This window comes from Telopea speciosissima, chromosome 9 (genome assembly GCF_018873765.1).
Source record: "Telopea speciosissima isolate NSW1024214 ecotype Mountain lineage chromosome 9, Tspe_v1, whole genome shotgun sequence".
Classification (NCBI taxonomy): Eukaryota; Viridiplantae; Streptophyta; class Magnoliopsida; order Proteales; family Proteaceae; genus Telopea; species Telopea speciosissima.
In genome coordinates this window covers 18,957,356-18,981,260 of record NC_057924.1, presented here as the reverse complement: position 1 = coordinate 18,981,260, position 23,905 = coordinate 18,957,356, and the positions used below count along the sequence as shown (strand labels likewise).

At 40.2% G+C, this 23,905-nt stretch overlaps 1 protein-coding gene across 1 annotated transcript in view; it reads right to left on the bottom strand.

Moving 5' to 3' along the window:
• The window catches only part of LOC122640263 (50S ribosomal subunit assembly factor BipA), a 39,602-nt gene extending 28,346 nt beyond the window's left edge, over positions 1-11,256 (bottom strand). The window contains exon 1 of the mRNA XM_043833413.1: positions 11,252-11,256. The gene's annotated coding sequence lies outside the window, so the exon portion shown is untranslated. The remainder of the gene's footprint in view (positions 1-11,251) is intronic.
• Between the last annotated feature and the right edge of the window lie 12,649 nt (positions 11,257-23,905).

The window sequence follows — 23,905 nt, the reverse complement described above, 5'->3', positions numbered from 1 at the left end:
CTAGCAAGGAGCAAGTAAGGGGTCGATCTACGGGGAACTGGAAGGCTAAATTACTAAGATGGTTAGATGAAAGTGATGAAAATTAAAGTGCAATAAATCTGATTTTAAACTACGAACGAAAGAAACGAATCTAAGCTAACAACGATATGCAAATACGGGAGAAGACTATCTTTAGGGTTCGGTTGACTATTTGAGGTCACCTGATTGGACTTGCTCTTTCCCTGGACCCATTTGACTATTTGAGGTCACCTGATTGGTCTCTCCCCTTTGAGATCATGTGTGACGCGCCCGACTATGTTGTTGGTGCTGTTTTAGGCCAAAGGGTTGATGGGAAGCCTGTTGTGATTTACTATGCTAGTAAAACCCTCTCTGATGCTCAAATAAATTACACCACTACTGAGAAGGAGTTACTCGCAGTAGTTTTTGCCCTTGATAAGTTTAGATCATATCTTTTGGGCTCGAAGGTGATTATCTATTCGGATCATGTAGCTCTTCGGCATCTCCTCTCCAAGCGTGATGCTAAGCCGAGGCTCATCTGATGGATTCTCCTCCTTCAAGAGTTTGACCTGGAAATTCGAGATAAGAAAGGGTGAGAAAACGTTGTAGCGGACCATTTATCTCGTATTCCCCTTTATCCTTCCACCTCTGAGTTGGTTCGAAAAACCTTTCCCAATGAGCAGTTATTTGCTATATCGTCTAAAGCGGCTCATTAGTATGCCCACATTGTGAACTACTTTGCGAGTAGGAAGATACCTTCTGATTGGGGTACATCAATTAAGGAGTGCTTCTTCTCATCGCTTAAGTACTACTATTGGGAGGATCCTGAGTTATTCCGATACTGTTCGGATCAGGTCATTAGACGTTGTATCCCTGAGAGTGAGTTCCAGAGTATTTTATCTTTCTGTCATACTCTCGCCTGTGGGGGACACTTCAGTGGTAACAAGACTACAGCCAAGGTGCTGCAAAGTAGCTTCTATTGGCCCACTTTGTTTCGGGATGCGCATGTTTTCTGTAAAACTTGCGTTAGATGCCCACAGGTTGGTAATCTTTCTCGACGTGATATGATGCCCCTCCATCCTATTCTAGTTGTTGAGATTTTTTATTTTTGGGGAATTGATTTTATGGGCCCATTTCCTGCCTCATTGGGTCATGAGTACATTCTAGTGGCAGTCGATTATGTTTCCAAATGGGTCGAGGCTAAAGCCACCAAGACCAATGACCATAAGGTAGTTATGTCCTTTATTCAGAGTCACATTTTTAGCCGCTTTGATTTCCCTAGGGCTATCACTAGTGACGGGGGGACCCATTTCAGGCATTGGAGGGTTGGAGCCTTGTTGAGAATGTACTCCATCACTCATAAGGTCATTACCCCCTATCATCCACACACATCTGGTCAAGTGGAGGTTTCTAACCGAGAGATAAAGCGAATCTTGGAGAAGACGGTTAGACCTGACCGTAAGGATTGGTCTACTCGCCTAGATGACGCTTTATGGGCTTACTGGACAGCTTATAAAACTCCTATTAGTATGTCTCCATATCGATTAGTTTTCGGTAAAGCCTGTCATCTCCCAGTTGAGTTAGAGCATCGGGCATTTTGGGCTATCAAGACCTTTAATTTCGACATGTCCGAAGCTGGCTCCACCCATCATCTCCAGTTATCTGAGTTGGAAAAATTGTGCAACGATGTTTATGACAACTCGCACCTCTATAAGGACCGGACTAAAGCTTTTCATGATAAACATACAGTCCGAAAGTCCTTTGAGCCCAACCAGCGAGTGTTGTTGTTCAATTCCAAGTTGCGCTTATTCCCTGGGAAGCTTAGATCTCGGTGGGATGGCCCCTTTGTGGTAGTGGATGTTTCCCCTTATGGTGCTGTAGAGGTTCGTAACCCTCAAACTGGGCATACCTTTAAGGTCAATGGCCAAAGACTGCAGCGGTATGTGGATGGTCTTGCTGATGAGCAACTTATTGAGTCATTGGAGTTGCATGATGTGATCCTTGACTCTCCATGAGTCATTCTGAGTCTAGCTGAAGACTCTAAACTTAGCGCTCTGTGGGAGGCAACCCACTATTTTCCTTTAGTTCTTTTGTTTTCTTGTGGTTGGTTGTGTTTTTTTAGGTAGCTACTACTGATGGCTGGATGCATTGTTCTGCCGTATATTGCTGATTTCTGGTACACTCCTTCCCTTATCCCTGTTTTTATTCTTCTATATGCATTGAGGATACTGCATATTTTAAGTGGGGGGGGGGTGTGAGACCGATTGGCAGGTTTTTATTTTTTGGCTTTTGGTAAGTTTTACATCTCTCTGTTACTTTGATGCGAAACGCAGGAGAGAGAGACTTAGGAACCCTAATCTGAAGTAATGGAAACCCTGTTGAAAGGACGGTAGTTAGTGTGTATCTTGAGGTGAGATTTGACTCAAACAATAAGAGCCCCATCTTGTCTGAATGGATGGACCGCCTGTCTTGTGATTCCTTGAGCTTTTAATTAGGAGTTGAGACCAAGTTTTGGCATGACATAAAAATAAAATAAAACAAAGGAAGAAGATAATAAAAGTAAGAGTTGAATTCTTTAGAGTTAGACAAGTCACTCCGCCTCAGGAAGCGAGGTGACTTGATCGACACTCCTTGGGATAAAACTTCTGAAAAGGAATTCTAGCATTACTATCTTTATGGATATATGTAAGAAGCTAAGCTACCAAGTAACTCGGGTGTCTTGTGTAGTGACCCTGCATGGCATTTGAGGAACAGTAGTTAAGTAACAAATGGAGTTCAGAATTGAAAAAAAAAAACAGAGAAGAGAAAGAAAGAAATGTCATTGCCTTGGTGTAATTGTATGGTAAAAAATGCTCCGAAGCCTAAGTCCTTGGTTCTCTTGATGTCATGATTGGTCTTACCTTAAGTGAGGTGGTGTTTGAAAAATATGAGGAGATGCCCTAATTAAGATGCATACCTGTTGCTAGACTCAATATTGGGTAATAAGAGCTTAAGTGTGGGGGTACCTTTGTCCTCTTGATCTTAAGTAGAACATCTTAGTTTCGGGTTTGGTGTGTGCTTATTACCCATTGTCAAAATTTAAACTTGCAATCATGAATTTTGTGTGTATATTCCTTGCAAATACTCACGAGACAAAACTCGTCCACTAGGGGTAACCTAGGGGTTTAAAGGCTTGTTGCGCATGCTAAGTGCAACCATAATTCCTACAAAAGTGAGTTAGGGTTTTTGTTTTCTTTATTTTCTTTTTGCTTGAGGACTAGCAAAATCTAAGTGTGGGGGAATTTGATGAGCACATTTATGTGTGAAATTATCCCATTTAATTCTGCATTTTTATCTGCTTAGAATGGAGCTGTTCGGGTACTTTTCTGTATTTTCAGGGTACAGGGGTATTTTCGGCATATTGGAAATATTGGATGACAAGTGCACTTTCAGAGCCTAACTTGAGAAGTTCAATGCTACACAAGCCCGGCCCAATGAAGACCTCTCGTATTTTCGAGTTCGGGGGTGGTCCCCACCTAGCTCCACTGAATTTGGTCCCAAGGGCATAACCGTAATTTCAGAAAATTGAGAAATTTTCAGAAGATATCCGATATTGGGCTCATATCATCCAAAATATTAATTGGAGGAACTTTAATTCTCGGATTGGGTCCATCCGGATCCATTATGGAAAGATATTTTCAAAAAGAGATTAAGGACTCTCCCATCCACTTTCCAATTCATTTTTCTTTTTTCTTTTTTATTTTATTTTGTTTTTCCCAAATCTCTTCCCACTACGGTTCCCATCTTTCCTAAAATCCCTCTATTCACAAATCTCTCACTTTCCTCTCTCTTCCCATCTCTCTCTCCCATCTCTCCTATTATCGCTCTCTAAAATCCCATTCCTCTAAAACCACTCCACGATCTCCTATTTCCCAACTTTCCCCAAAAAGAAATCCCAATTTCCCTTGGCTGTTTTCTCTCTCACAACTCTATTCCCATCATCCCTCCATCTCTCTTTCTTCTCTCCATCTCTCACACCCTCTCTCTTCCTCCACCGAATTGTACTTCCTCCCCCTATTTATATTCTTTGTAAAAACGTTAGAAAGGAGACCTAATTCCCTCTAACCGTGCTTCCTCTCTATTCCCGCCTAACCGTGCTCTCTTTCTCTCTCTTGTTCTCTCTATTTTTCTCTTTGTGCTTAGTGTGATCGGTGTACTTTGCAAGGGTTGAAGAAATTTATAGTAGCTGGCTGCAGTTCGACATCCATCATTATTACTCTCCAACCTTCATCCTCACCTGCGAGTTCAAGCTACACTTTGTCTCTTAGCACCATGATCGGCTAAGTTCTTTCCATCTTTAGGTGTAGATGAACTGATGGTATTTGTTATGTAAAATTCTGGTTTGCATTCTTAATTCCTTAACGTTGAGACCCCATCCCTATTTGGATGATTTTAATTGATATATTTAGTTGAGGAATTTTGTTTCTGTGATTCAATATTTTTCATTCAAGCAATAGTATTTTGTTCTTATGTGGTTGTACCAATGATGGATTATAGCTGAACAAACTAAGCGTACTAAGCCCTGTAGCAAAGGACGATAGTACTCGTCAAGATAGTCCATACCTAGGAGGAACCCCACATTCTGTGGTGTTATTAGGCTTGTGGTTATAATAAACCGTAGCATGCAACCGAATTGAATAACAACACATTGGGGATTCGAACCTAAAGATAGTCTTCTCCCGTATTTGCATATCGTTGTTAGCTTAGATTCGTTTCTTTCGTTCGTAGTTTAAAATCAGATTTATTGCACTTTAATTTTCATCACTTTCATCTAATCATCTTAGTAATTTAGCCTTCCAGTTCCCCGTAGATCGACCCCTTACTTGCTACTTGCTAGATTAATTTTGGGTTTTATTTTTTACCGGTTAACGACACGATCAAATTTTCTCGCATCTGAGCACCAACACGAACTGTCGCTTAAAGGGGATGCCCTAGCTAACCCTTGCTCACTATTCACTACACCCGTTTCAAAGTGTAGTGCATCTCTTACGGGGGACACCCTAGCATAATGTTGAAAATATAAGGTTCTAGAATCCATGTGTGACGAGTGTGGGTAAAGACGCTAGTCCAAAAGCATAGGACTAGATTAGCATCTTGAACCATAGGGTCTTTAATGGGTAAGACTTAAGAGTCTAGAATTGATAGATCTTATTAGGAGAAGAAGGATTAACATAGCTTATATTAAAGAGACTAAATGAAAGGGTAAAAAAGCTAAGGATCTTGATGACTTTAAACTTTGGTATATGGAGGATAAAAGTATTAATAATAGAGTGGGCATAATAGCGGATGAAAATTTAAAGAATGATGTGTTTGATGTTAGAAGATATGGTGATAGGATTATATCCATCAAGCTTGTGTTGGAGAAAGAGGTTGTCAACATAATTAGCGCTTACGCACCTCAAATAGGATTGGATGAAAGTAAATTACAATTTTGGGAACCCATTAATGGATTAGTGCAAGGCCAGCAGAAAAGATTATTATAGGGGGTGATCTGAATAGACATGTTGGGAGAGATCGTAGAGGCTATGAAGGTTTACATGGAGGATATGGTTTTGGAGAGAGGAATGATGGGACTTCAGTTGTAGATTTTGTTGTGGCTTATGATTTATCCGTTGTAAACATATACATTGAAAAAAAAAAGAACAGCATTTAGTTACCTTCAAAAGTGGGCATCATAGTAGCTAAATAGATTTTATTCTAACTAGAAGGCCCGATAAGCTGTTATGGAAGGATTGTAAGGTTATTCCAGGGGAGAGCCTAACCACAAAACATATATTAGTGGTCATGGATACGTGTCTCATCACGCCGGATTGTAAGAAAGGTGAGCTTATTTCCTCAGGATAAGGTGGTGGAGCATAAAAGGAGATATCTTGAAATCATTAATTGATAAAGAGGTCTTGTATGATAGAGACACTAATACGATGTGGAACGAGTTGAATACTTGTATTAGAAGGTTGCTAAAGATGTCCTAGACGAATCGAAAGGAAAATGTCATTCCTCTGGGGAGATTTCATAATGGGATGATCAGGTTCAAGCAAGCATTAGGGCAAAGAAAGCTAGTTTTAAGACATGGCAAAGGACTAAGGATGTAGAGGATCTAAAAAGGTATAAAATTCCTATAAATGAAACTAAGAAGATTGTGAGAAAATCAACGATGAAGAAATATGAAGATCTTTGTAACAGTCTGAGCACAAAGGAAGGGGGAAAAGCGATCTATAAGATAGCTAAAATGAGGGAAAGGAAGAGTAGAGATTCCGACCATGTTAGATGTATTAAAAGTGAAGATGGTAAAGTACTAATAAGGGATAAAAACATTAAGAAGAGATGGAAAGATTATTTCTACAATCTACTAAATGAAGAATTTTTGAGTAATAATGTCCCAGAAGGCTGCATTACCTATCAAGACACCACATGTCGTAGAGACATATGAAAAATTAGGGTGCTTGAAGTAAAAGAAGCTTTAAGGATGATGAAAGTAGGTAAGGAACCATATAAAGATGGGGTCCCAATAGAAGTGTGGAAGAGTTTAGGAATCTGTGGTCTTGGCTAACAAAGTTGTTTAAAAAGATTATGAGTACAAGGAAAATGCCAGATGAATGGAGGAGAAGCGTTATGGTTCCAATTTATAAAAATAAAGGTGATATTTAGAGCTACAATAACTATCGAGGCATAAAACTAGTGAATCAAACTATGAAATTATGGGAGAGAATTATTAAAACTCACCCGAGACAAGAAACTACAATTACAAAGAACCAATTTGGTCTTATGCCAGGAAGATCCACGACAAAAGCTATTTATTTACTTAGGAGACTCATGGAAAGATTTAAAAATTTGCAAGAAGGATCTCCATATGGTCTTTATTGACCTAGAAAAAGCTTATGACAGAGTCCCTAAAGAGTTAATTTGGTAAGTACTAGAGAAGAAAAAATGTTTTAAGTAAATATGTGGACATAGTTAAAGATATGTATAATGGTGTGGTGACTACTAGCGTAAGAATTGTGAGGGGTCAAGATAGTAAATTCCCAATTGCAATTGGGCTACATCAAGGATGAGCTTTAAGCCCTTATTTGTTTGTGCTTATCATAATTGATTTAACCAGAGACATTCAAGCTCAGGTTCCTTGGTGTATGCTTTTTGTAAATGATATTGGTTTGGTGGATAAGACAAAAGCAGGGATTAACGCCAAGTTGGAGTTATGGAACAGTAAGGAAGACGGAGTATATGGTGTGTAACTTTAGTTACACTAGGACGGATAATGAAGTGATGAAAATTGATGAGGGAGATTTCGCAAGTGATTATTTTAGGTACCTGGGCTCAATCACAAATAAAGAATGTGATATAAAGAATGATGTTTGAGCTCAATCATAAACAAAGAAGGTGATATAACGGATGATGTTTCACAGAAAATTAAAATAGGATGAATGAAGTGGAGAGGTACACCCGGAGTGTTGTATGATCGATGTATTCTCTTAAAACTTTAAGGACTATTTTATAGGATAGTCATACGACCAGCTATGATGTATGGTGCAAAATGTTGGGTAGTTACAAAGCATCATATAGACAAACTCAGTGTAGCTGACATGAGGATGTTGAGATGGATGTGGCAAAACTAGGAAGGATAAAGTAAGGAATGATCATATTATAGCTGATCTGGGAGTAGCTCTGATACATTATAAGCTACGAGAAAGTCATTTGAGGTGGCATGACCATGTTCAACGGAGGCCTTTAGATGCTCTAGTATGGAGGAGTGATTGATTCAGATTGAAGGAACTAAAAGAGCCAGGGGCAGACCTAAAATGACTCTTAGAGAAGTGGTGAGGAAAGACATATACAGCTTAGGCCTTGTATGATGTATCAAGTATGACCTCGAATAGAACTGATTGGAGGGTAAGAATCCATGTAGCTGACCCCATTTAGTTGGGATAAGGCTGTTGTTGTTGGTGGTGGTGAGGAAAGACATGTACAGCTGTTGTTGTAGCTGACCCCATTTAGTAGCTCTCTCTCTCTCTCTCTCCCCAAGTCTATTAAGCCCAATAGCTAAAGGCTCAATATGGAATCTCCATTGCAAGTTATGATTACAGTTTTTTCTGAAAACAGATTAGCAACCGCAAATACAAGTTGTCGAAATTTACTGGCTGACCTACTATATCAATTCCCACAAGCACTTCATCCCTTTCCTAGACAAATAAAAGTAAGGGAAAATTACAAGATTAAACACTGTTGAGTTTTCTATTACAAAACTGTCCACTTAGTGTTTGAATTCACGTTAATACAGTAATACACAATATTGGGTTTCGGTTTACAAAACTAGCCAATATAGTGCTCCTCCTATCGTTCTTACCTGATATACCCTTACTTCCCTCCACCTACTCTTCTCTCGTCACCTGTCTGTAACCCCTCCTGCCGGAACCTCCCATTCCCCGCCCCACCCCATCCCCACAGCCTCAACGCGCGCTGCCCAGCCCCACCCTCCCCATCCACCCCACACACGTCCCACACCCAGCCGTTGCACTCACTACGCCGTGCCGCTGCAAGCCAAGCCGTTGCAGGCGGCTACACAAAAGTACAATATTCAGTTCCTCTGACATCCGGGTTGCAGGGGCAGTAAGTTACAGAGGGAGAGAGGACGAAGAAGTGGGGGTGCAACAGCGCGGGTGATGGTTGTAGGAGTTGGGCACGAAGCAGTGATGGTGATGCGATGAGCAAAGTCGGATGAGGGGTCGTGCAGCGGTGAGGGATTGAAACAGGGGTGTGCGGGAAAGAGAGGTTGAAAGTTGAAACAGGGGTGTGCGAAGGGGGTGGGTGGGGGAGCATTCTCAGGGACGATGAGGAAAGGCGTAGACAGGGTCAAGAATAGCCGTCAGAGGAGGGATCCCAATTCCCAACTCCAAGAGGACAGGCGTGGACCGCTTGCTATTGTACGAAGCTTACCGTCATCTGAACTTAGATCTCCACTCTCAATTGAGTTCCAAACCTCTTCGGACCAAAGTTCTGCAACTTTGCTTCAGATTGATGGAACCCCACACTGTTGTCATGTCTTCTTCCACCTGTGGATGGAATTATGATATAATCTTGAGTTATGAAACAGGTAACAGTTTCGCAAGTAACCTCTACGGCTCCCTGGAGAGGGCCTGATGAAGGACAAAACATGAAGAAAAAGAGACCAAAACACTGCTCACGTGAACAGTCCCTGATTTTGCCTGGGTGGAATATTAATAGAAGATTCTGAGGGGCCCAAGATCAGATTGGTGCTTTATGCGTGGGGATTTAGGACTAGTTTAGTTTCTATTTAAGCACAGATCTAGTTTCTATTTTGTTAGTCATTTGTTTCTAAATTAGAGTTTCTATTTAGTTGCTTAGCTGAGTTGGAGTTTCAATTCTAATTACTTTCTATTTTGGTCTCATTACTTGTAAAGAAAGTCTCAACAATATAAGAGACCACTATTTTATTTCTTTCTATGTTTGACTCATCCGCTTGAGTCTATTTATATATTGTAATCTGCCCATAGAGTAACCCCACGATTTTACGAATCAATGAAGTTGCTTAGATTGCTTTGTGCAAGTTTTGATTATCCCATTGTGAGGATGAAGGGCAGAGGGCCTGGCTGATATACCCGAAACCTTAGGGCTGCTGAGAGCCTGACTGGTGAGAACCAAATCTCTTTATCCCTTGCCTTCTATTTTCCTATCCTCTTCTTCCCACTGTCTTCTACACTCAACCGAACCATATTCCTGCTGTGTTTTGTGACTGCAACTGAGTGCAATCAACTGCTGCTGAAGACCAGAAGTGATTCCCAATCAATCTCTTGACTGATTGTTGCTGATCATCACCAGAGAAGGATCAAGGTGCACCCCTGCAGATCAGTTTTCTATCATGTTCCTCCTGCAACATCGAGCTACCTTTTCTTTGAAGCCTGGAGCTTGTTTCAGCAGGGCTTTCGAGGATTGAACCACACCAACAAGAAGCCCACTCAACCACAGTTTGAGCCCCTGTGACTGGCTGGATTGTCCTGCAGCCTTAACCTTCGAATTTTGAGTTATCTTCATAACTCAACATCCAGCCATCAGAATTGGCTGTAATTTGGAGCAAAGGACCTGATCAGCATCACCTCCACTCAACCTAACCTCCTAACTTTCTAATTCTGATTTGCTTATATTATTTATGATCCTGACAGGTAATTACTTCCTACGGTTCCATTGCTGGGTGGTACAGATGGGTTGCGTTCAATTCTGTTCTCAGGGACGATGATGAGTGTGTGGTGGTGCTTGCAATCGGCTGGGGTGGGTTGGCGTGAGTGCGCAGGGGTGGCCTCACAGGGGCTTGCAGTGGTGAGTGCGCAGGGGCTGGGCTTATTGGTGTTGATTCAGGGGTGTTTGCAGGAGGGTCAGGGAGATAGCAAGGGCTTCAGAGGGTCATGGGAGAGGGTGGACATGGTGATCAGAGAAGGCAAGGTTCAAGGGTAAAACTGTCAAAAAAAATTATGTTGGGAAGGAAACACTGTATTGGATAGTTTTGTAAACCCAAACAGTAAGTGGTTAATTTGGTAACGAGAAACTCAACAATGTCTAATCTTGTAGTTTTCCCAAAAAAAATTTAAATATCGACTCCAATTCAGATTCTTAATCAAATAAACTTCCTAAAGTAGAAACCCACTACACTTCCCAAAATAGAAATCTCACCACAAACAGATATCCCAATACTTAGAAATTAGGATCATAACTTCTTGGACACATGAGTCAAGAATAATGTAACAGAATAAGACTCATCTTTCCCCCAATAAGAAACAGCAAAGAAGAAATTTTGAATAAGCTTTCAACCAGCATCACAGTCAAACAATTGACAAGTTTTGACAAACCAGGAATATGTAATGACTTGAATCTAAGAAGAAAATCAGTCATGTAGTTCTACGCATGTACCCCCTACCTAGAATTGAACATGAACTTCTTGGGGAATGGGTTGGGAGAAGATAAAAGCATATCCCGTAGTAGGATTTGCAACATTCTCTGAAATAGGACTTTCTCTCTCATTAACTAAATAGGTTAAATAGCAAGTCAAGAAGGCAAGTAAACTAATGGCCATGTATACATTTTTGCATGCACACATGTTTTGGTATAGCATAACACATGTCAGAAAAGAAATCAGAGGCTGAACTGCATAAAACTGGAGTTCCACTGCATTAAGTCATGTCATAGAAATGGTGGGGATCTAACTTACATGAGTGCCATTACTGAAAGATATAGTCAAAGGTCAGTTAAAGAACAATGATGTTTTGCAGCAAAGGACACTCATGGCACATTGCAAGAAAAGAACAATATGAATTGCATCATAAGAAATGGTGGGGTTAAAGAACAATAATTCAACGATGTTTTGCAGCAAAGGACACTGCAGGCAATTGCACCAGAAAAAACAATATGAATATAGGTCAAAGAAATTAACGGTTGGTCAGTTAAAGAACAATAATTCAACGATGTTTTGCAGCAAAAGGACACTACATGGCAATTGCACCAGAAAAAGAACAATATGAATTGCATGCAATAGGTCTACCCCCAAGAAATTAACGGTTGAGAGCACAGGGTAAGTGATAATACTTAAGAAATAAATACGATGCAGTCAAGAGAGGAGTAATATAAACTGTGGACCCCATTCTGATAATATAATTGGCAGCAGACATATAGCATCCCCATCACTGTGTGTAAGCCAATATTAGGTGTATTTGCATCTTCATTTCAGTTTAGTTGGGTCTTGTAAAGGGGGAAATTTGAACGTAATTAGTATCCCTCCAGTTCTAGTTAATAGTTATTTGAATCAATTTTATGAAGTACTATATTGTCCTAAGAGTTATCTTGGGTGTTCGGGTCAAATGTTTAGAGTGAAGATTAGCACAAACATCCAAAATGTGGGAAACATAATATAAGTCTTCCAATAAACTTTGCCAACAGTTTGAATTATAAAGTTGATTTTGGGGGAGAAGTCCCAGCTGTTTGAAACCATAGGAGGTTGAAGATTTGTTATCCCTCTTAGCTCCCCCCTTCAATACATCTACTGCTATTCTCTTTGATAACTATTTTCCTATGGATTATTCATTTTCATATAATTTCGTTCGGATTCATACAATAGTTCTAGCAAGATGCAAGGAAAAGGACAATATACAGAGTGGGTAAACAGGGTTGTGATCATTGGCTCAATCCATGACCCAAAACTACAAGATATTAAAAAATTCATCAATCCGAAGGATCCATAGGCTTTTAAGTATGGATTCAACAGTAGAAATGATGCAGATCAATTGATGGAACTGCAAGTAATGAGCATAAGGGAGAGAAAGAGAGATCTCAGGGATGGGAGAGAAGGGAGAAAACCCAATTCATTGGGAGAAGAGAGGAGAGAGGAGTGAGTAATGAGCATGAGAGAGAGAGAGAGAGAGAGAGTGGGTTTCTTTTATTTTATAGCATTATAGATATATTATAATTGCTTATCCTCCCCTCCCCCCACAAATTTGGTTGAATGGAGTGGAATTGTTGGAGAAGGTCCTAACCAACCAAATAACATAACAATAAAAGAAATTGTTAAGATTACCGATGTTATGTATGGGGGTACATATGTGTCATGTACACATTATATTTTGTATCTTTAGTATTTCAGTTTACTTAGGATTAGTTGTCTTTAGTTGACTTCTTATCGTTTCCTATCTCTAATATGTTTCCTATTCCAAGTTTGATTCCTAGGTGGTAAACATTATAAATTGAAGTGTGGGAGGTGAATCTGATGCACTCACGCTTTTAGCTTTCTAAGATCACAGAGTTTCTTCTTTCTTCTCCTTCTTCTCTTCTTCTATTGCTGATTTATCTCTTCTAGTTCTGTTACATGGTATCAGAGCTCCAATAAATATGTAATAATTCTTCTTCTTATGCTATTCCGAGAGTCTTCCTAAAGATCTAAGTCGATTCTGGTTGCAGCAATCCTTATGCTGTCTACCTGCTACTTAGGTCCTAGTTATTGATACTATGAAGATGAACTAGGATCTCACTGTTGCTCTGCTATTACTATTTACTACTTATGAAGATTACAAGTTCTTGAAGTCAGAATTTGAAGATTAATGAAGATCACACATTCAGTTTCAGTTTCTGGAATTTTTCTTCAGTATTGAAGATCTAATTACTTTTATTTCTACGACCTGAGCCTGGCCTTCTAGGAGCTGTTTACTACCATCAAGAGGTACATTCAATCCAAATTTGAGGATCAATTTGTGGTTTGATTTTCTGGAATCTGGTTTCTCCTGCATCCTTGCAGCTACTCTGTTTTTAGGTCAATTTTGTGACCTCTTAATTGGCTGATATCTCCTGATCCAACCAACTGATCAGGCTAATATGTTGGGATTATTCTCCCCTACTACAGTGCTCTCTTCGGCCGTATTTACAGGTTAGTCTGACCTCTTATTCTACATCAGGTTTTCTTCACCAAAACCCAAGTCCGCAAGCCTCTTTGGCTTTCTCTTGCTGCCAGCTAGTCCTGTGAACTCCCAATTGATTCTCCACTAGAGTTTTCAGTGGAATAAGATCTGATCTGAAGTTGTGTTACTACTAGATTGCTATTTGTAATTTGATTTTTTACATCATGTTTGATCCTAAACCCCCAGTTGATACAGTTCATGTTCAGATTACCAATATTGAATTAAATGGGATATCAATTACATGCTCTGGGCTCAAGCTGTTCAAGTTTATATACATGCTAAGGGTAAGATGAAATATCTTACCGATGATCTCCTACATATGATCGGAAAGACTCAGCTTCTATTACTACATATGAGGAGTGGATGCTTGAAGATTCCACTTTGAAAATATGGTTATGGAACAGTACTGATCTCACAATTGCTTCTAATGTTATGTTACATTCAACAACAAGAACTAGCCAAGATCTCGGTTTTTTGCAGCAGTTTGGGAGTCATTAATCAGCATTTTGCGTTGCAAGAGAATCTCAAGTTGTGCGATTTTTACAGCTATTGCATGGGCCCCACATGGACAGCTTGTGATTCAGTTTAGTTGCTAGGATATTTTTCTTTTATTGGTTACCTTTTTACTTTTTATTTTCAGCTTGATGAAGGATTTGATTGGGATTTGATTGCTATTTCTTTCCATGTTTATCGATTAGGATAGGATTTTATTTTCTCAGCTTTATTAGAGCATGTAAGGCTGCAGCCAAATCTAATGTTCAATGATAATGAATGATGAATGAAGAGTTGCTGGTTCTTCCCCATCGTGAGGTTCTTCTTCTTCTCTCTCTATTTCTTCTTGGTGGTCAAGGTAAGATCGATTCTCTCTCTTTTCCCCTACTCTCTTCTTCTCCTCTACTCCCCTGTATTTGTTCTTGCATAAACTGCTTGCATAAACTGCTTTTCCCCTTCCACGATTTTTAACCCCATCCCTTTCCCTTGTTTACAATTTGGACTATATGCTATGCCTAATATCGATCTCACTGTGTTGCATACTTGCTGATTTGTTTATTAGTTGAATGGTTAGTTCATTAATATGGAATATACCATTTTCGGAATTGTAAAAAACATGCACTCAATCCGGTAATATGCTGTCCATGTTCCCCCCATCCCCATATTCCCCTATTGATGCTTGTTAAGTTGTTGCATTTAGCTAGGATTCTAGTGTTCATTGCTACATTAATATTCTGTTTTAGTTTTCCATGTTTATCTTATATGTTGCTGCCAGTCCCTGTTTACGGCCCCCTCCCTAAGGTTTATACATTCTAGCAAAGCCTACCCAACCAGCCCTTGTAGGAACCCTAGTCTCTAGGTATTCCCCTACATCAGTCATTGTGTTTAAATGGCCCAAAATAGGCTGTATACCACGTTTATAACCAAAAAAAACGCACCGAAACCATCAAACGAATTCAAAAAAGAAAAAGTTGCACCAACCCACCGAGATCTCGGTCCAACTCGGTTTTTGGCCTGACCGAAACCAGGTCTCAAACTGAGTTCTCGAACCTTGTTTAATACTATGCATTCAACTGCTGAGGTGATTTGGAATGATCTTCGTGAAAGTTTTTCTCAAGAAAAGAATTTGTCTCGAATATACGAGCTATATGACAAGATGTTCCCTTTCACACAAGGAGATAAATTTCTCAATGAGCACTACAGTGGCTACAAAGGTATCATTGAAGAACTTCAAATGCATCAACCCCTCACTACTGATTTGGAAAACCTCAAGGTCCAGAGAGCTGAATTGTATGTTGCTAAATTTTTAGCTGGTTTACACCCGGACTATCAATTTGTGAAAAGTCATCTCCTTACTGGAGAGAAGATACCTTCTCTCAATGAAACATTCTCTCGGTTGCAGTGTATGCATAGTTGTCAAGATGTCGCCTAGGCATCCAAGCGGATTTTAGGGGTCTAGGCGGTTGTCGACTTAGTGATGTCAAACACCTTGGCCCCTATTTATGCCAAATATCATTTAAGTAAATGTTTTTCGTTGACTCGAGATATTATTCATAAATAAGCAAATACCCCCTTATTTGAATCCAATGAAAATAGTTAAAAAATAAAATTCCAAAAGGAGAAAAAGTCAACACCCCTCAGTTCAAGAACAAAAACTGGATTTTCGGCCGTAGGTGAAATTTTCAACTTTATAAATGCTGGGGTTTTTTCTCAAATCTAAAAATTCCATAAATCTTAATATGGTAAAACATTGCTAAAAAACAAAAGAGTGGTAAAATATTCGTTTGTTTTGATATCTAAAAAAATATTTTCATTCAAAGCGATTTGACAACATTCGCACACACCAAATAAGGTTTGACCGGAACATAACTCGTTCAATATAAATCACATTTAAGCAATCTTGGATTTGTTGGAAAGCTGGTTTTGTGCTCTACCTAACAAGTCTCATGTAAAATTAAAATCATTTGACCAGTCAAACTTCTTAGAGAACAAGAACATTCTCTAAATCGACAACAATTTAATTACTTATAGATAAGATCATATTTTCTAAGAACAGTATAAACCAAATGTGAGACAAGATATACCATGACAATGACCAATTACAAGAACAATATAGTTTCAAACTTCCAATAGCTTGCATCTTCAATTCTATTGTCTTTTAGTTCTACGCTGATTTTTTATGACTTGATGTGCCTTAATACTGATTTTTTATTACTTGGTGTGGCTTAATGTTGATTTTTTATGATATGAGATATATATTATAACATACTAAATAATTTTAGAAAAGAGGGGCAATAAAAAGATAATACTTGGGTGCCTTGGTCGTCTAGGCATTGCATTGTCGCCTAATCGCTTAGGCACCCCTCCACCACCTAGGGTCGCCTTGCCACCTTGCCGCCTTGACAACTATGAGCGTATGTCTATCCCTCTCAAGGATTCTACTACACCTTCTCTGAAGGAAGGTTCTGCTTTTGCTGCTACTCGAGGACGTGGCTCCTTTACTAGAAGGGGTCATGGGTATTCAAGTGGTCGTGATCAAGGTGGACAAGGTACAGACAATTAGTATCCTGATAAATCTAACTATTAGTGCTGCTTTTGCGGCAAATCTAATCATATTGTTGATATCTGTTGGGCCAAACATGGTCGTCTGGATTGGGCTAATGAATTAGCCAACACTGCTATTACTAAGACCACTACCGAACATGCATCTACTAGTGACACCACTACTACACCTGCATCTGGAGCTTCTTCTACTATTTCCATGTCTCAAGATGACTACATCCAGATCCTCAAGCACCTTCAATAGCTTGAGACTTCAGCTTCCTCTTCTACTGCTACTTTAGACCACACAGGTACTTCTGCTTTTCTTTCCACCACTTCTTCCACCCCGTGGATTATTGACTCTGGTGCTTCCACGCACATGACTGGTAAGTCAAACTTATTTTCATCTTTGTCTTCTCTTTATTCTGTTTGTCCTATTATTCTTGCTAACGGTTCCTGCACTAATGTCACTGGTCATGGGACTATATCTCCCACTTACTCCTTAACATTATCCTTTGTATTACATGTTCCACAGTTACCATTAAGTCTCTTATCTGTTAGTCAACTTACCAAGATGCTTAATTGTTCTGTTATATTTTATCCTTCAAATTGTGTGTTTCCGGACCTTCAGACAAGGAGAACAATTGGTGGAGGACTTGAGCGAGCTGGATTTTATTACCTGGATAGCACTGGGCCTTATACTTTTGTTGCTACTACTAACACTAGAGGGCCATCTCCTTTTCCTTGGCATGTTCGTCTGGGCCATTTGTCTCTACCTAAGCTCCAACACATGGTTCCAAGTTGCAAGGCTGTCAACCGTCTTCAGTGTGAAGCTTGTGAGTTAGGGAAACATCACTGGTCATCATTTTCCACTCGTAGTGAGTCTAGGAGTCCATATTTAATTACATTAGTCCATTCTGACATTTGGGGTCCTTGTCGTGTTAAAAATAGGTTAGGTTTTTCTTATTTTGTTACTTTTATGGACGATCACTCCCGTATGACTTGGGCATATATGTTGAAGGATCGGTCTGAATTCTTGTCAATTTTTAAATACTTTTATAGTGAAATATAGAACCACTTTGATACTTCTATTAAAATTTTCCGAACTGACAATGCTCTTGAGTATGCACAGCGTGAAATTACTAGTTTTTGTTTGGATCATGGTATTCTTCATCAAACAAGCTATTCATACACCCCTCAACGAAATAGGATGGTTGAACGTTAGAATCATCACTTGTTGGAGATTACTCGGTCTCTTATGTTTCATATGTCTGTTCCTAAGCATTTTTAGTGTGATGTTCTTACAGCATGTTACCTTATTAATAGGATGTCTTCTATTTTATGAAATCAGTCCCTGTTCTTTGTTATGTTTCCTAATAAACCTGTTGTAATAGGGGTACAAGGGTAGAATTGACATATGGGGTTATTTTGGTCTTGTACTCATTCTGGATTGTTCTCCTCCATATCATAAATAAAGCTGGCATGAGTCCCATTAGACGCAAGTCATATTCACCAAACCAACATGGTATCAGAGCAGAAGATCTGATTCGAAACCTTAACCGCAGTTCTCTCTCTTTCTCAATTTCCGCGCCTCAATCACCATAAAAAAACTGAGTCTCTCTCCTCTCTCGGTTTGCATCTCCCACCACCACCACCCTTCACCTAGCTCTCAGTGGTTCTCCCCTAGTTCACCAAGAGCCTTTTCTCTCCTCTTGAAGATACCTCTCAAGATCTAGATCTACACGGGAATTTTCCCATGATTTGAGAGGTTTTACCAATTTTTCATAGGATTCTCCTGTGCTTTCTTTTCTTGATCTAAAGGGCCAACCCTGTATGTCGATTTTTCAGGGCCAATCCTTGCTTATTAATTGGTGATTCTCAGGGTCAATCCCTGCTTTTTCTTCATCCAAGCTGATTATAGGTTTTTCAGGGCCAACTCTTCTACCGATTTTTCCAGGGAGAAACCTTGCTTCACAATTTTACTCCAAGTTTCTTTCTGGCTTCTTGTTTCATCTCAGGACCATCACTGCTTGTCGATTCTACTCAAGGCCAACCCAGCTTTGCTACTCTTTCACAGGGACTAATCCCTGCTTCATCGATTTTGCATTCATACCCTAAAAGTCTATTTTTAAGGTTTCTACACCTGCTCGATTTCTCCATGGACTGCTCTCAGGCTGCTATTATTTTTTTCTTTTGGTTCTCTCTTGTGGCTACCACCATGCCAGATACCTCTGATTTCTCTACTGCATCTACTGGGATGGAAGGATCGACTCCAGGAAATTTTCCTTACTTCCCATTGTGGTCTATCAAGCTCGACGACACTAATTATTTGATGTGGTCCCGTTCTTGCTGCCTATCTATCAAATCCTGCAGTTATTATTTGTACCTTACTGGAGATACCAAGAGGCCTACTATTGATGGTCCGGCTATTGACAAATGGGAGTGAAATTCCCTGGTTATGGCATTTCTTATTAATTCTATGCAGCCCCAGACTGCTTGAGGTTACCTTCTATTGGATTCTGTTCCTAAGATATGGAAGGCTGCTCAGGACACTTATTCCCAGGTTGGGAATGATGCTCAGGTTTTTGGACTCTACAAGAAGGTTCATTCACTGAAGCAAAAGGAGCTGACTTTGTCATAGTATTATTCTGAGTTACATTCTTAGTCACAGGAGTTGGATTTTTATGAGGAGTTTCAGCCCACTACAGCCACTGATGTCGCCAATTTCAGGAAACTTGAAGACAAGATTCGGATTTATGATTTTTTGGCAGGCTTAAATGTTGAGTACGATCAGCTCCATGCTCACGTTTGAGTCGTGACCCCTTCCCCACTTTGGAGCAAGCCTATTCTATGATTCAGCTTGAAGACAGCCGTCGTACTACTATGTTACCACAACTGATTTCAGACCCTCCAGAGCGGTCAGCTCTTGTTTCCGGTTCTCAGTCCCTAGGTGATACCCCAGTCTAGCAGCTCCTTTACCAAGGCACCTGTGAAGTGTGACAACTGCAGTAAGGAGTGTCACACCAAAGAATTCTGTTGGAAACACCATGGCCGTCCTCCTGATGCTTCTGGTCGTGGCTGTGGTCGAGGTCATAGTAACTCCAGCCAAGCTAACCAGAGCAATCTGACCAGGCCAACCATACTAAGGTCTTTGACACCACACCAGCCGTGTCTTCTCTATCATCAACTGAGCTTCTTCTTCTGTTTTCCATGTTCCCACCTTTCCAACTAATTTATTGTCCATTAATACTCTTACTTCCAGTCTAAGTTGCAAAGTCATTTTTTTCCCTTCTCAATGTGTTTTTCAGGATCTGGTGACAGGGGCAACAATTGGCTCTGGCATGGAACAAGGTCTCGCCGATATATCTCGGTTTTTTGAAAGTTCAAGACGAGACAAGGGATGAGTTAAGGAAACAGCATCGACTCGATATCTAGGTATATCAGTGAGATCTTGGTATTTTACATTCATCATATGCTTTCTATTAATTATATATAGAATAGTGCCTATTAGTACATCTTAGCCTACCAACCTAGGGTCCAAAGTCAAACTCGTATTTGTACTTTGATATTTCAAAATCCGATAGTGCCATTGTGTTTAAATTGCCCAAAATAGGCTGTATACCAAGTTTCCTGACCTAACTAGGTCAAAACCCACCGAAACCTGGCTTTAAGGCCAAAAAAAAAAAAATGCACCAACTCAGCGAGACCTTGAACCATGGGCTCTAGTAGAGTACACGATGGTCTATATCTGGTTGATGATGGCTCTTTTTTTAATCTCTGGTCAAGCTCTTCAAACATCTTCGTCGCCTCCTATTTCTGAGCTACTATAGTGGCCCCATCGTTTGGGACATCCACCTTTGGGGACTTTAGCTAGGATTTTTCCTTCTTTCAAGCATTGTAATTCGAGTCAAATTTTTTGTGAGAGATGTGTTTTGGCCAAGCAAACTCGAACTAATTATTCTATTTCTGATAATAAAAGTGCCACTCCTTTTTCCTTGATACACTCTGATATTTTGGGTCCATTGCGTTGTATATCTGTAATTGGTTTTCGATGGCTTGTTACTTTCATCGATTGCCACTCTAGGACAACTTGGGTTTATATGATGCAGACCAAAAGAGAGGTTTTTCATTGCCTTCAGTACTTCCATGGTATGGTCCAGACTCAATTTGCTACTACTATTAAGATTCTTCGGAGTGACAACGACCGTGAATACTCTGAGGGCTCTTTTTAGTTTTACGTTGCTTCCCAAGGGATTCTCCAAACCAGTTAATGCAGCACCAAGTGCCCACACCCGTAGGAAGAAGAAGAAGAAGAAATCCTGACACTAGGGCTTAGTTTGGGAGCCATAGTTCAGGTTTGCATTCTAGTATTTTCCATTCCATACTTAGTTTATTTTCCCTTTTTTAATTGAACCGGTTCAAATTGGTTGTACCCAATTGGTTCAATTGGTTCAATTTAAGTTATTTAGTTAAGTGTCTTTTAGTTTAAGTTAGTAGGGTCAATTAGGTCTTTTCAGTATTTTAAGTTATTAGCTTTTAATTATAGTCTTCCCTTCCACGATTTATGAAGGAAGGATTTAATTTGTATTAGGATTTGGCCATTGGCCTTATTATAAATAAAGGTAAATCGTGGGAGGCTCCCCCACAATTTAATATTTGAAAAAACAAACAAAATTGTTGGCTGCCGATTGTTGCTGCTACTGCTCTTTGGAGTGTTTGCCTTGTGGTTCTATCAAGGAAGAAGGGCAGGTGGATCTCATGTGACTCTTTACGCCGTGACGGCTGGGAGGTTCTTCTCTGAAGGTGGTTCTATCCTTCAACCCTGTTCAAGCTGCTGCCAGTGGATTTTTGCTGCAACTTGTTCACCAATTTCTTCTTCTAATCCAATAATTCCCCCCCCCCCCCCATCGATCCCCTTTATTTTTGTGTTTGAATTCCATTAAACCCATTAAACCCTAGATCTTGCTGCCCAGTCATATTTGACCATCAAAAATTCTTCAAATTCAAACCACAGCTTCCATACTACATCCCCTCCATTCGATCCAACTTGCAGCCCCATCCTCCCACTCCAACCCTAGTTTGCCTTGTCTCTATGAAACCCAAAAAAAACCTAAATTTCAGAATTAGTACTTCCAGCCAATAAAAACTTCCCATATTTGGATCAAACCTTCCCCTCCCTATCTGGAAAATTTGATCCCAACCCTAGCCCTAAAATCCCATTAAAAACCCTAGTTTTAGCCTAAGTTCTAAAACCCAAAACCCGAAACCCTAACCCTAATTTTCTGAAATTCAATTTTTTAGTTAAACATCATCCAAACCTACATTAATAGCTTCTCCTAGACCTGCCCATCAATACCCTATAAGATTCATCTCCATATTCATAAACCTAACCCTAGATTTGACCTAAAACTGCAATTCTGTCCTACTGAGACTGCAGAACCAGCAGCCCCTTGATTCCTTTGTTATTAGATCCTTGATAATTGGCCTCTAGTAGAATCTCTCCCTATCTAGAGCTACATTACCAGTTGTATCGATACACCGGCTCAAAATGGCGTTTCTGAAAAGAAGAATCGCCATCTGTTAGAGGTTGCTCGGTCTCTCATGTTTGAGATGCACGCTCCTCCCCAATACTGGAATGACGCGGTTCTTATTGAAGCCTTCCTGATCAACCTAATGCCCTCTCGGGTTCTTGGCTACCGCTCACCTCCGGATGTTCTCTAGGGCTTTGCTGCATTTCCGGTCCCTTCTAATACTTCCGGCTGTGATTGTTATGCTCGTGACCATCATTCCCATGGGAAATTTGACCCTCGTGGCCTTCGGTGTATTTTTTTGGGATACTCTACCACTCACAAGTGCTACCAGAGTTATCACCCCCCATCAAGGCGCTGGTTTGTAACTATGGATGCCATTTTTCATAAGTCGGCTGCCTACTATCCTGCGACACCTCTTCAGGGTGAGCCTTCTTCCACAGTGAAAGTTGTGCCGCCACATGCACTTGATGTACCACAACCTCATGTTCTTGTTCAGGGAGAGACTGACACTACTACTCCAGTTCAGCAGCCAATACCAGAGATGCGTGTCTACATTCACCGAAGTCAGCAGACTCAGACCACTACTGCACCTACTCTACCACGCCAATCACCACCTCTTGATCCTGATCCAAATCCAGCTCCCTTGGATTCAGGTAATATTCTTCCCATTTCGGATGCCGACCCCTCTCTTGATTTACCTATTGCTGTTCGCAAAGGTACTAGGCATAGTTGTCACGTCGTCACGGCGATCCAAGTCAGTGGACGGGTGTCTAATTGATATATCGACATGTCGCCCGCCATGGCATTGCCATGGCAATCATGTCGACCATGTTTTATTTTTTATTTTCTTTATATTTAATGTCATTTAGTATGCTATAATATATACCCTATAACAAAAAAAATACAACAGCCGTGTGTATTACTGTATTTGGCTGTGTGTGTCATATGAAAAAATTACCAATACCCCCCCTCTCTGTCTCTCGACACTCTCCCTCTGTCTGTGTGTGTGGCTGTGTGCAAGGGAAGAAGAAAGAAAGAAAGAAGAAAAAAAAAATGCTGTTGGTGACTTGGTGTTGCTTTAGTGCTTTCCCAAACAAAAAAAATACAACAGCCGTGTGTATTTGGCTGTGTCACTGTCACATGAAAAAACCCCCTCTGTGACTGAATATTATCTATAAAAAAAAAAAGGGAGAAGACGAGTTGCCGGAAGTGATGAAGACGAAGAAGTGAGAAGAACTGAAAAAGCAATGGGAGAAGAAGAAGAACCGAAGGAGTGAGAAACCCCCTCTGTCTCTCGCAGTCTCGCTGGAGTCACGACTGTGCGTGAATGAGTGAGAAGAAGAACTGAACAGCAGAAGAAGAAGAGCTGAAGGAAAGAGTTGCCGGAGGACTGGGAGGAGAAGAAGAAGAACCACCAAATAAAAATAAATAAACAATTACAGTAATTACTTACCTGCTTTAAGAGGTTGCCGGATCTGGGAGCACTCGCCGGAGCCGAGGAAGGAGGCCGACAGCCGTTCGAAGAAGTGAAGAAGAACTGCATCTCTCTATTTCACGACTCTCTCCTCTGTTCTCTTTTTCGATTTCTATTTCTCCCAAGAGACGAGAGTTAGGGTATAGTGTATTGTTTTAACTTTTTTAACTTTTTTTATGTTGATGTGTATTGCAGCTCCAATCCACATTAAGATAAAAACATTATCTTTTAAAAGGTTAAAAAAATTAATAATTATTAAAAACTTAAGTTTTATACACTTGAACATGAATATCGGCCGATATAGCCATATATCGTGGTATGGCGTCCATGTCGGCGCCATGGCGACGCCATGGAAGCCATATCGGTCGATATTCTTACATATC